This window comes from Mustela nivalis (assembly GCF_964662115.1).
Source record: "Mustela nivalis genome assembly, chromosome: 11".
Taxonomy (NCBI): Eukaryota; Metazoa; Chordata; class Mammalia; order Carnivora; family Mustelidae; genus Mustela; species Mustela nivalis.
In genome coordinates, this window is record NC_139030.1 from 22002852 (window position 1) to 22015587 (window position 12736).

General features: G+C 37.9%; 1 protein-coding gene across 2 annotated transcripts in view; it reads left to right on the forward strand.

The window, feature by feature from the left end:
• Positions 1-12736, forward strand: part of THSD7B (thrombospondin type 1 domain containing 7B) — an 824611-nt gene that overhangs the window by 89102 nt on the left and 722773 nt on the right. The gene's annotated exons all lie outside the window — the stretch shown is intronic.

The window sequence follows — 12736 nt, forward strand, 5'->3', positions numbered from 1 at the left end:
TTCAAGGTTCATAATCAGATCATTTAAAATATTTATTACTCTTTCAGGAGTCCATTCTTGCAAATACACATAACTTAGACACTTAATATCTTGGAAAAGGAAAATGGGATGTTGTGGAAGACGTATGGTCCTAGAAGAGTTTTCATTTTATTCTCATCAGTTGTAAATTAAATAGACTGCAAATGTATTGTGTCACCATAAAAATATGTACAAAAGTGATATTTGTAATATTTAAATGACTTTGCAAAAATGAAAGTAAATTATGCTTTAAAGTATATTAAGTAAAAAGAACCCAGCGCCATTAGAGATATGGCCTGTAGGAAATTTAATTGCACTAAAGCCCTTATAAATTAATTTAATTGTGGGCTCTAATACCACATTAGTGATTTGTGTTTTTTACCTCATAGTAGTTTTAGTAAGCTTTGGAAATAGTTCTAAAAGTCAATCTTGCAATTCTGTGAAAGAGGCTATTTTGTTTTAATCACAAAAGGCTAAACATTTTATCAAATCTAAATGAGCAAGTTTATATGACTTTACTCTTATCTAAAGTTCTTCCAAAAAGTGCAATTAAGATGGAAAGTAGCAAATCTGAACCACAGATGAGATGTGTGGAGAAAAAGGGCTTATTTGGAAGCCAATTTTCAAAATAAGTCTGCTCTTGTAAAAGCAGGTCATTTGGAACAAGATGTGGCAATGGATGTATTCTTTGATAACTGTCAAACTTCAGTTTCAGAGAGACGTTCCTTCCCATCAGACACATCGGATTGTTCCAAACGGGCATCTCTGTCATCAATTGCATTTTCCCTAGTGTTCATTATTTCTTTCCCTCCTTAATGTGCCATCAAAAGGGTGGTAAATATGCATTTCCCATTTGGGTTTGCTTCGAAATTACAAATGTATTACATGTATATGACCAGATATTTTAAGAGTAGAAACAATTTGAAAGATACAAAATGGAATGCCAAAGTCCAGACCATATGTTTCATTCTCCAGTCTGTTATGTATCCTTCAGAGATTTTCTTTGGACACGTAAGTACCTCTCCATGCATGTAAGTGGGTATAAACCACATAAGATACACACAGACACACACAAAGTATTCGTAGTATTATTATTTACGGTTCTGACAAAAAAGACAATGTATATGCAGAGAAGGTCATGGGGAGCAGTTGAATAAAAGGACTACTTGAGAAAGTAGGGAGGTGTGAGCAGAGGTTAAGCAAAGCTACAAGGAATTGTGGAGTGCCCCTGAGCTAGTGTCAGTCTTTATGACTTGTGGATCTGCAGGAGCAAAGAAAGGAAGTGGCTTCTGGAATCTGGAGGGAAACTTTATGGAGAGGATGCTCAGCCGATGTTGTGACCTTTAGAGGGATATAACCAACCTGCTGTGAGAAGTAGGAAAAGAGCCAGGGGACTGAACAGCCCTCGCCCTTGTATCTCCTGCCAGGGCTCTCACTGGCTGAATCCAACTAGAAGCCACAAGGCAAGGGACCCCTATTGATTAATCTATCCAGACCAGACTCCTGGATAGGGAGCAGAGTAGAAATTGGTGGAGAAGGTGGTCCTTAAAATACCTAATTCATACATGCATATAGGTACATACATATACACACTTTACTTCGTACAGTCAGAATATTACTATGTGCCCTTTGTTTGCAGCTTGCTTTGATCACATAACATGTTGATGTACATTACCTATTAGTGCAAATGGGCTAATTTCATTTTTTAATGGCTATATAGTATTCTTTTGTACTTGTATTCAGTAATTTATTTAACCAGTGCCTTGTGGCTTTATCTTTTCTTCTCCTATTGCTTTGCATTTCAGCAGTTTTTACTGTTTTGCTGCCATAAATTGTAGTGACATGTATGCAACACTATTTAAAAGGTAAACAATAATGTCATTTTGAGGAGTCATATTCAGTAGAGCAATTCTCGGTCATTACCTTCAAAGGCAATTTTAACATCTTAGAATCTATTACTATGTATGTGAGTCTATTATATTTCATTTGGAATTTTTTTTTTTAAAGAACCTGCATTGCAGGTGACATCAATTTCATTTTGTGAGTATATTACCAAATCTCACAACTCAGGTCCAGTGTATTCTGGAATTTAAACAGCTTTCCCGGGAGACCCGAATAAGTATATTTGAGAAACCTAGAAACCATTTTCTGGGTTTAGATTGTAGTATTAACAAATTAAAGCTTTTTGTTAGTGTCTGTTGTTTTCCCTTGAGTCCATAGATGAGCTGTTAATCAACCTCATTCAAATTGGAGGCATTTCTACGTGACTCCTGGCTTTGGACAAACAATATATTGATGAATAATAAGTGATTGGCACATTAGGTTGCTAAGGATTTCTGTACTGACTGAGAGAAAGTCTGGTGAGCTGTAGGCTGTGGGGTCATTGATCTGGCAAGGCTGTTGCTGAATGCCTGTCATCATTGTGATGGGATCCTTTGATCTATATTTAGTGTCGAGCAGTCTGCCATCCATGCTGAGGAAGAAGGATTATGTCAGCAAGAGTACCAGATAAGGACTGATGTTGCTTGTTGCTTTAAGTAAATATGTAACTATTCACATCTGCATGCCTTGTAGAGATGAACAGATCATGGTTTCTGATGCCAGAGTAACTAGTGGTCTCAAAACATTTCTCAGTATTGGTTCTAAGGGGTTCATTCATTCCACTAATACCTATGTGTTACTATGTGTCAGGCACTTTTACAAGCACATGAGATAAACTGAGAATAAAACAGACAAAGGCATAGGGTAATGAACATGATCAGGAAGGTGAATAAACAGTATGCTAGATGCTGGTGAATGTTTGTAAGGAAAGAGAAGGCAAGGAAGAGGGATAGGCAATGAGAGGTGAGAGGCTGGAATCACCAGCAGATGGGCTGTTGGGATGGCTCACTGAGGAGGTAGGTTTGAATAAAGACCTGAAGGAAGAAGGGAGCCTGCCATGGGGACACAAGGTAAAGAATTCAGATGAAGGGAGCAGCAAAGGCAAAAGGCCCAGAGGCAGGACTGTGTGAGTCATGTTTGGAGACCAGAGAAGAGCAGAAGACCATGCTGGAACAGAGTGAACATGGGGGCAGTGACAGATCAGGTCAGAGATGGAACGGGGCCCATCAGGTGTGTCCTCAGAGGTCAGCATTACAATTTGGCTTTTGCTCTCAGTGAGACAGAAAGATTCTGGAGAATTTTGAGAGGCAGGTGACATGATCTTGATTTTTAATAAGATTTTAGTAGAACCATTGTAGGTGGTCTGTTAAGAATGGTGGAAGAAAAAAAAGTGGTGGAAACAGGGAGGCCTGTTAGGAGGCTTCTGTAAAAATAGTGAGGAATGATGATAATAGATTGAGCCAAGGTCATGGCAATGAAGGTGGTGAGGAGAGATTGAACCCTAGGTATACCTAAGGTCCTGGTTTTCAACCAGAGGTGATTTTGCCCAGTATAGAAGCCCCCTCCAGTAGGCAACCCCCAGAACAATGACTGGGCTCTCGAATCTCGGTAGTGCCATGATGGAGAAATCCTGATAGAAGGTAAAATATCACGACTTACTGCTGTGAGGGGGAAGCAACGAGGTTCAGGGGTGGCATTGAAACTCTGCCCTGTGCAGCTGGACGAGTGAAGCTGCTGCCACTTAGTACAGTCTGACTGTGAAGGAGCTGGCATGGAGTGACCAGTTGCAACTTGGGACTGGACATGTGACGTTACTGAGCCTGTGAGAAATTTGTGAGAGATGCTGACCAGGAAGTTGGATATATGGGTCTGAATTGAGGAGAAAGGTCTCTGCTGTAAGGGAGATGTAAATTTGGAAGTCCCTAGCAAAGAGGTAGAATGTAAATGTATAGCTTTAGAACCGAAGAGATGACCTTGAAATGTGTGATCCATGTATAGAGGACACACTTCTAACAAGCTTCCGTGGGACCAAAGGACATTAAAAATTAAGAGTAGTAAAATACACAGAACATAAACTTTACTCACTGTAACCATTTTGAAGTATACAATTCAGTGACATTCAGTATGTTCACAGTTGGTGGGGATGTCACCACTCCCTAGTTCCAGAACATTTTCATCACTCCAAGTTACATTTTGCAAGTGAGTTTATAAAAAGACTGGAAAACAAGTTTTGCTATGAATAATAAGGTATGAAAGGGAGAAAAAATCCACATTTGTCTCTTTGTGAGAAGATCTTTTAATAGCCTTAAATCATCCTAAGAGATCCTTTGAGTATACGAGAAAGAGCTAAATCTTCGAATATAGACAGACCCACATTCGAATACTAGTATCTAAACAGGAGAGAGTTCTTTAACTTCTCTCAGCCCTCTTTATCCATCCAAAAATGAGGGTAATAAATACTTCATGGGGCTGTTATGAACTTCAAGTAAAATAGTATACTGAAATAATTGTATATAGTATACTTATTCAAGAAATGTTAGCTATTTTTTTTTATCATTATTAAATAATAATTCAATGCTTACAATATCCTTGCTTTTACGTTATCCAATTTTTGGATACTTTTGTTCCTTAAACAAAGGAGAGATGGGTGTGACAGTTAAACATATTCTTTTTTTTTTTTTTTTAAGATTTTATTTATTTATTTGACAGAGATCACAAGTAGGCAGAGAGGCAGGCAGAGGGAGGGGGGGGAAGCAGGCTCCCCGCTGAGCAGAGAGCCCGATGTGGGGCTCAATCCCAGGACCCTGGGATCATGACCAGAGCCGAAGGCAGAGGCTTTAATCCACTGAGCCACCCAGGCGCCCCAGTTAAACATATTCTATTAATAAGTGGTCATAAGTAATTTCACTAACTTTATAGGTCTAAAACTTTCTTTATAACACACTCTAAGAAAGCTTTACTTTCCATAGCTCCTTCCCAGTGAATAAAATGACTCATGTTCTAAGAACTAAGTAGGCAAGTTGGAATTAATCGTTTGGGAGAAAAAAGGGGAGGGGTCATGAAAATGATATTGTATAAGGAAAATGGATCTTACACAGGACAATATTTAATTATAGCTTAAATAATAATGTTTTCAGTGTTGACAACACTTTAAGAAAAAAATTATATACATATATCTAAAGTTTGGGAATCCTAGGAAAATCAAATGTTCTTAGGAGAGAGCTATTTTTTTTTTACTATATCTGAGAACTATTTCTTTTGAGAATTTGATTAAATTGAAATCATTTTAATTACTTCTATGGATATTAATTTGTCTTAGAGACATGTGCATAATATAGTCTCAGTGGTGTGATTTCTGTGATATCAAAAAGCATAGACCTATATGGCATGGGATTCACTGCTAAAAATTCTAATTATTTTTCCTTGGAGACCACAGGTACTAATTTTATAATACTCTCAATAAGTCAGAAAAAGTCTATATTACTTAAATCATATAAAATAAATTATCCTACTTTTTTTCTTAGGTAATACTATAACGCACACTCCCTGAGGACAGGGATTTTGCCGACTTTATTCATAGATATGTTCCAGGCACCTAGACCATAGATAACTGTTGCATGAAATATTCCCAGCACATTACATACTTGGAGAATGAGGGGAACTGTCTTCTGTGGGTTTGTGTGTGTATTATGTGTATGTTTAAGAGGGTTAGAAAATGATGAGACTGAAGAAATAGAAGGTATGATTCTTGTTATTCTAGGACTTGAAAGAAATATTAAGGAGAGAATATAAAATTAACCAAAGCCAAAGTCAGACTTATGAACCAGTAAATATAGAAATAAATGGTCCATATTTCCTACTTGCTTCGTTCCAGGACCCTTTCTGATCATCTCTGGGAAAAGATCTTGAAGACATGTTTCTATAAAGAGGAAGAGATGCAGAGTTAGAAATTCACTGTTTAATTCCTTTGGTGATACATTACAGTCACATGTCATCTCCTGGTTCATTTTCATGGAGATGGCTACTTTCAGCTCCTTTTGCTGTTTGTTCTGATGTTCCCCTCCATATTTCTAAGCCATTTGCTTCTTTCTGAGAGTTCTTGATTTATACATATTAGATACTTCCTATTGATTTTCTATTATGTTAGTTGAGATATAGCCCTCATCTCCCTGTCACTTTTCTTCCTTACTATCCCCTTCAAACTGGTGAGATGAAAATCTCTAAATCAGTGAGCAGTATTTATATGGTTATTTTTACACAGATACTGTTCTCTGCTCAGCCAACCAGCATACTATGCTTCTGTGTCCCTTCTTTTCAGTTTTTCTTTGTTTGTTTGGCACATAAGTAAAAAAGTTGCCTCATTATTCGGTTTCACCTTCTTTGAGCCTATCGCTATCTTTCCCCCAATGAGGCATTTGATGGGTCACAGGCCTGTTGTTAATTTTTGAAGCTCTTAGGCATGGTTGCATCTTTGTGCTTTGGGGGATCTTTCCACTATTGTTTTCTTTGGAACATTCCTTCATTTTTCTCATCTGGAACCTCATGGTCTCTATTCTGTTTCTCTTCTTTGCCTTTATTGCTTTGTTTTCTAGAACTGCTAAACTTATCTGGTAAAGCTGCTAACATAGGTACATTGGAAGTAATTTTTCATATCTGAAAGGTTTCTGTAGTTGTCATACATTTAACCCATAGCTTGGGTAAGGAGTTCAAAGTTAACAAGAGTGTCCTGTACCACTTATGCTTCCTCTACATTTCTTCTTCTCTTTTATTTATGTGTTTGTTTGATCGTGGTCTCTGATATGGGGATATATGAAAAATACACTCAGAATTTTGAAGGTTTGCCTCCCTGTATTTTAGCCTCTGGTTTTGTTACTAAGAAGTTTGATGTTATTCTGATCTCATCTCTTTGTACATTACTTGTTTGTTTTCCTTTTTCTGGAAACTTTTTTTTAAGCAGAAAGTTCTGAAATTCATGATTATATACTTTGGGGTAAGTCTTTTCTCCTTATTGTGCTGAACATTGGGAGGATATTTTAATAAACATGCTCAGGCTCTAGAGTTCTGAAGTTTATTTTGTATGTGATTTTACTTCTTCCTGAAACTTCTCAGGCAAGTATTTCAACTCTCAAGCTGATCTTCAATTTTGAGATATTTCCCCCATTTTTTCTTTTAATTTTTTTACATTTTAATTTCTAAAATATCGATTCTACTTAATCTTTCAGCCTTTCCTTTGAATACTTTTAATTTCAATATCGCATTTTTCAATTTCTAAGACCTCTCTTCTGATTATATTTTTTTAGTGCACTTTGTTTCTAGATATAGTGTCTTTCATTTAAAAGATGTTAATAATAATTTACTATTTTTCCCTTTCATCCTCTGTATCATTTATGCTTCCTCTAAATTTCTTCTTTATTTTTACTCATGGTCTCTGATGTGGGGAGTTTTCTTTCTTTCTTTCTTTCTTTTTTAAAGATTTTATTTATTCATTTGACAGACAGAGATCACAAGTCGGCAGAGAGGCAGGCAGAGAGAGAGGAAGGGAAGCATGCACTCCGCTGAGCAGAGAGGCCGATTTGGGGCTCTAGCCTAGGACCCTGAGATCATGACCTGAGCGAGGCAGAGGCTTAACCCACTGAGCCACCCAGGCAGCCCAGGGGAGCTTTCTTTTAATGTCCTTTGATTACTGTCTATCTCCTTTGTGTTTCCCAAGAGAAACACTGGAAGCTGAGGGAGCATTCTGCATATCTGACTCCACCTGGCTTCATCATCAGGCTTCTCAAAGGGATGGGCCTGCTTTTTTTATTGGAGAATGGTTTCCTCAAAAGTCTATATCCCTCAGTCCTAAAGGGCTTTACTCTGGTCTTCATATATGGGTATTATTTAAGGTAAAGCCTAAGCTGCTAACAAAGATACTCCCAAGTACAGTGGCTTAAAAACAGTAGCACCTCCTGTTGCTTTCCTGGGAAGGTCGAGTAATGTCAGGGGTCCAGATTGATCGGTGATTCTGCAATATATAGTCCTTCAGTCATGTATGGTTTTTTTCCCCCCAGTTTTGTGGAAGGATATTATTCTCCTCTGCCCATCCAGGCTAGGTCACAGTCATTTCCATGTTCTAGATAATCCAAAGTTAACTTCTGTTATTAATTTGAAATTATGTTATATTTTAAACATCATTCTTAGAAATAAAATATAATCCTAAAAAAAGAAAAAAGTTAACTTCAACAAGTAACATAGACGTTCCATACATGTTTCATTTCTCGGTTTCTGTGTAACAGTCTGGTCTAAAATAACAGTTTCACACAAAACATCCATCAAGTTGGCTCATACATTTGTTGGGGAGTAGTGGTCTAGGTTCTCACTTGGGGTCTTTTAGGCTGTTGCAGTCGGAGGGAAGCAGGGGTGAGTCATGTGGAAGGCTTCGTCAGCCACATGCGTGACACCCAGCTTGGAAAGTCTCAAACAGCTGGGGCTGGACTAGCTGGGCCTCTAGCTTCCTTTCTCTCTGTGTGGTCTGTGTCCCTGGTCTCTCCATCTTGAGGCTCAGGGTAGCCTAAGCTACCATGTGAATTCTCACATGGTAGCAGAGCAGTCTCAGAGCAAACTGCCATAAAGACACAGGCAGGAGTGGTGTGGCTTTTTCAAGCCTAGACTAGGAGCCGTGCATGGTCAGTTCTGCCACATTCCACTGGTTATGAGAGAGTCTCTAATGAAGGAATTTAGGTTCCATCTTTTGATGGGAGGAGAGACAAAAATCTGCAGGTACATTTTAAATTTGCCACGATCTATCACTTCTGTTCACATCTGTTCATATTCCATTGGTGAGAATGTTGTTTTGTGGTCACTTGTAGCCACAAGGGAAAGTGGAAAATGTAGCCTGTGGTTTGGCAGCTGTGTATAAGAAGGGAAAATAGATTTTGACATGATTAGCAGTCTTCATTACACGGGCTCTTTAGTGTCTGGATTACTCAGGGTTCTCTAGAGAAACAGAGCATATAACATATAGACGTTATATATATGTATATGTGTGTTTATGTATTGGGGGGAGAGAGTATATATTGTCTATCTATTATAAGGAATTGATTCACGTGATTATGTAGGCTAAGAAATGTCATGATCTGCCATCTGGATGCCCCAGAAATCCATGCTGTAGTTTCAGCTTGAGCCTAAAAGCCCGAGAACCAGGGGAGCCAATGGTGCAAATCCCAGTTCAAATGCAGAACAATGCCTCAGCTCAAGAAGTCAGGCAGAGAGTGAATTTTTCCTTCCTCTGTGTTTTTGACCTGCTGAAGTCCTCAGTGGATTGGAGGATCCCTGTCCAAAATGGGGAGGGAAGTCTGCTTTACTCAGTTTATTGATTCATATGTTAATCTCATCAGAAACACCCTCACAGATATATGCCAATCACAGATATATACCAGTAAATAATGTTTAATTTAACTAAGTATCTGGGCGTCCTGTGGTCCAATCAAGTTGTGATTATACATGAAATTGTGATTATACATAAAATTAACCATCGTCCCTTCATCTCCTGAAATGAACATTTCCTTGACCACCTACACTGTACTTATGAAATACCCAGGGCAGAAGTCTTGGCAGACTTCAAGACTGGTTCAAGATTGAGTCCTCAACATTTCACTTAATTCCTCTCTTGAATGGTATATACCTCATCGTTGTCTCCCACGCTGTATGTTGTCCTCAAACAAGCTGTCTTGACAATTATCACATGATCTCCCTGTATGAAGAATTTGAGAAGCAACGTGGGGGTGGTTTTGGGGGGTAGGGAAGGAAAAAATGAAACAAGATGGGATCCGGAGGGAGACAAACCATAAGACTCTTAATCTCACAAAACAAACTGAGGGTTGCTGGGGGTAGGGGGTAGGGTGAGAGTATTTGGTTATGAACATTGGGGAGGGTATGTGCTATGGTGAGTGCTGTGAAGTGTATAAACCTGGCGATTCACAGACCTGTACCCCTGGGGCTAATAATACATTATATGTTAATAAAAAATTAAAAAATTATATAATAAAAGCTGCCTTGGGGAGATGAATTTTGCTATCTGTTTTCCTGCAGAGATTGAGGAAGGAACAGACAGAGACATCCGTGGGGCTAATTAATTCTATATAGAGACTTATAATTATTCCCTATACCCAGCCACAACCCTTACTCCTTTCTTGTGCCCCTAGATCCCAAGTCTTCTCAACGTTTTGCAGGTATAGATTGGCTTTTTCTCTTGTTCCCATATTCTTCTGTAAGCACCTAATCTTCAACTTCCTTTACATTGTCAGGTTGCTTCCTGCTCCCCCGTCTGCTCTCCGTGCTCCAGAATTTATTGCTATCTCTTCTGCACCTCTTACTCTGTGTTTTTGACCCTTTATTGAGTTATATCTTTTAATGCCTTTACTGTCATTTCATTGGGGTATTAGGAAGAATGAAAATGTATACATGTGTCATGTTCCCGGAGTTAATGGGAAGTCTTCTCACTTACTTTTCTGCCAGTTTTACTAAAGGCTATTTGTTCTGGGATGGAAAGGATGTCAAAATGTTTATATTTTATGATGATTGACTTAGTTATTCTCTTTGAGTGTGCTTTACAAAATATGTCTCTGATAAAGTTAACTGGCCAACTAAACTGTGCCCCGGTTAAAATTTTTTAAATTTAATTTGGGTGTTTATTGGTTCTATATGTTTTGGGTTGGACGGAGCTATTAGACTTGGGATTAATCTGGGAATAATTTCTCTCTGGAAGTCAGATTATCAATGGAAAATTCCTTTATGGCCACCTGAAAATATCTCCCTTCAAGTTTTTCTTACATGGTAGAATTTCAGTACTTAACATACGTTTGAATTATTCTTAACTAGGAAAATAGAGACTTCCATGGAAAGAAATAGAAGAGTCAAACGAAAACAAGTGAGATCTAGCAAAGTGGGATTGAAACATGAATTAAAAGCCACAAGACAGTATTATGAACTCATAAAAGAAACCTTAAAAGCTTATTTTATAAACATCTTTATGCTCATCACCTTAAGTGCCATAAAGCATAGCCTATCTTGATTAGAAACAAATAATAATAAAAAAGAAAAGCCTGCCTTCTTGTAGGTTGATAATAGATTTACTCAGTGCATACACTTGTTTTGATACATCCACAAAGTTCTCCAGACTTTATAGTCACAGATGATATTTGTGGTGCAGACATTAGATAATATTTGAGACTCAGAGAAAAATAACTCAAAGGTATACATTTGGGGCGCCTCAACTCAGGTCATGATCCCAGGGTGCTGGGATAGAGCCCCACGCTTGGGACTTCCTGCTCAGCCAGGAGTCGGCTTCTCCCTCTGCACCCTTCCCCTCCCCCATCCTTATGCGCGCGCTCTCTCTCTCTCTCTCTCTCTCTCTCTCAAATAAATAAAATAAAATCTTTAAAAAGAATACATTTAACACCATTCATATTTACTATTCTCTTTAATGCTATGTACTTCTAAAGCTTATTTTCATAGCAGAAGTATGAATATGAATTAACCATCTCATTCTTTTGTTCCTTTGCTTCCTTGGAGTTACTATAGTAACCAAACTGTGGTTCATGTAGGGAATCTGTAATATGATTATTCCCTTACATTGATCATTTTCCCCCCAAAAGAGGAAAATAATAAGCTAACGTGGAAATAAGTAGTTTTATCACCCAATGGTGGATTTCATTCATGAATACATGCTACTACAAATGGAACATAAGAAAAGATAAGAATAGCATATGGATATATTATTGTGTGTGTGTGGATTTTTCCTCAGGGTTAATAATTTTTTAATTGTATGCAGCTGTTCAAAGATTTTTGTTGCTAAGTATATCACTGTGTTGAAAAGGAGTGGCTGCATTTTAAATCTTTTTTAGAAAACCATTTTGAGGCTTAATTACTTAGCAATATTTGTAAAGAACCTGCAGACGATAAAGATGCTGACACTACCTATTAAGCAGGCTGAGGGAGTGGTCCAGACATGGACCCACAGTCAGATTATCTGGTTGCTAAGCCAAACTCTGTGTGACCTCAACTTTATGCCTTTGCTTTCTCCTCAGTAAATGGGGAATAAATGAGAAAATGTTTGTAAAATATAGTTTGTATTTTATAGTACACATTCAAAGTACATGTTCTGTACTCAAAGTAAAGACGTAGTGCCAGAGACCTGAGGACATCCTGGGAACTAGACCAATAAATGACTTGCTGATGAGGTGTGGGCTGCTGATGACAGCCAAAGGGGTCTTCCCAGGGCATAGGCCCCCCAAGATCCATCCATTCCTCTGAGAGGGGACAGCTCCAATTGGTCTCGTTTGTCTTCTTAACCAGCATAATCACACTTACTGTGAAAATTAGGTTCGCTTCACAAAAAGAGTTCATTCTTGCCACCTGAATCATGAGATGTCTTAAAAACCAAATTAAAAAATAAAAAAAGAATCAACTGGAAAAAAGCAAAGTAAATATTGCTTGATCAAAGTCATGTTAAGTATTCAGTGCCTCTCTTTTATCGCTATCAAATGTATGCTACAGTGAGAGATTAGGCCCTGTTCCTCCCACTTTCTGAAAGGTAGAACACAATTTAATTTGGACATACAGACATGAAGGTATAATGAATATCATTTCTCTCAAGAGGTGATGGGATATTCTTTTTCTCCACTTTAAAGTTCATTTCCTAAGATAAGTGTTTTTTAATTTGACATTTTATTGTTTACTTTTAGTGGCATTCCCCATGTACCTTAGCTGTTTCAAATATTAGACCTCCAATAAATATTGTCCCCTGACATTTCCATTCATAAAATTCCATTTTATTGTTTTCAAGCCAATAGCTATC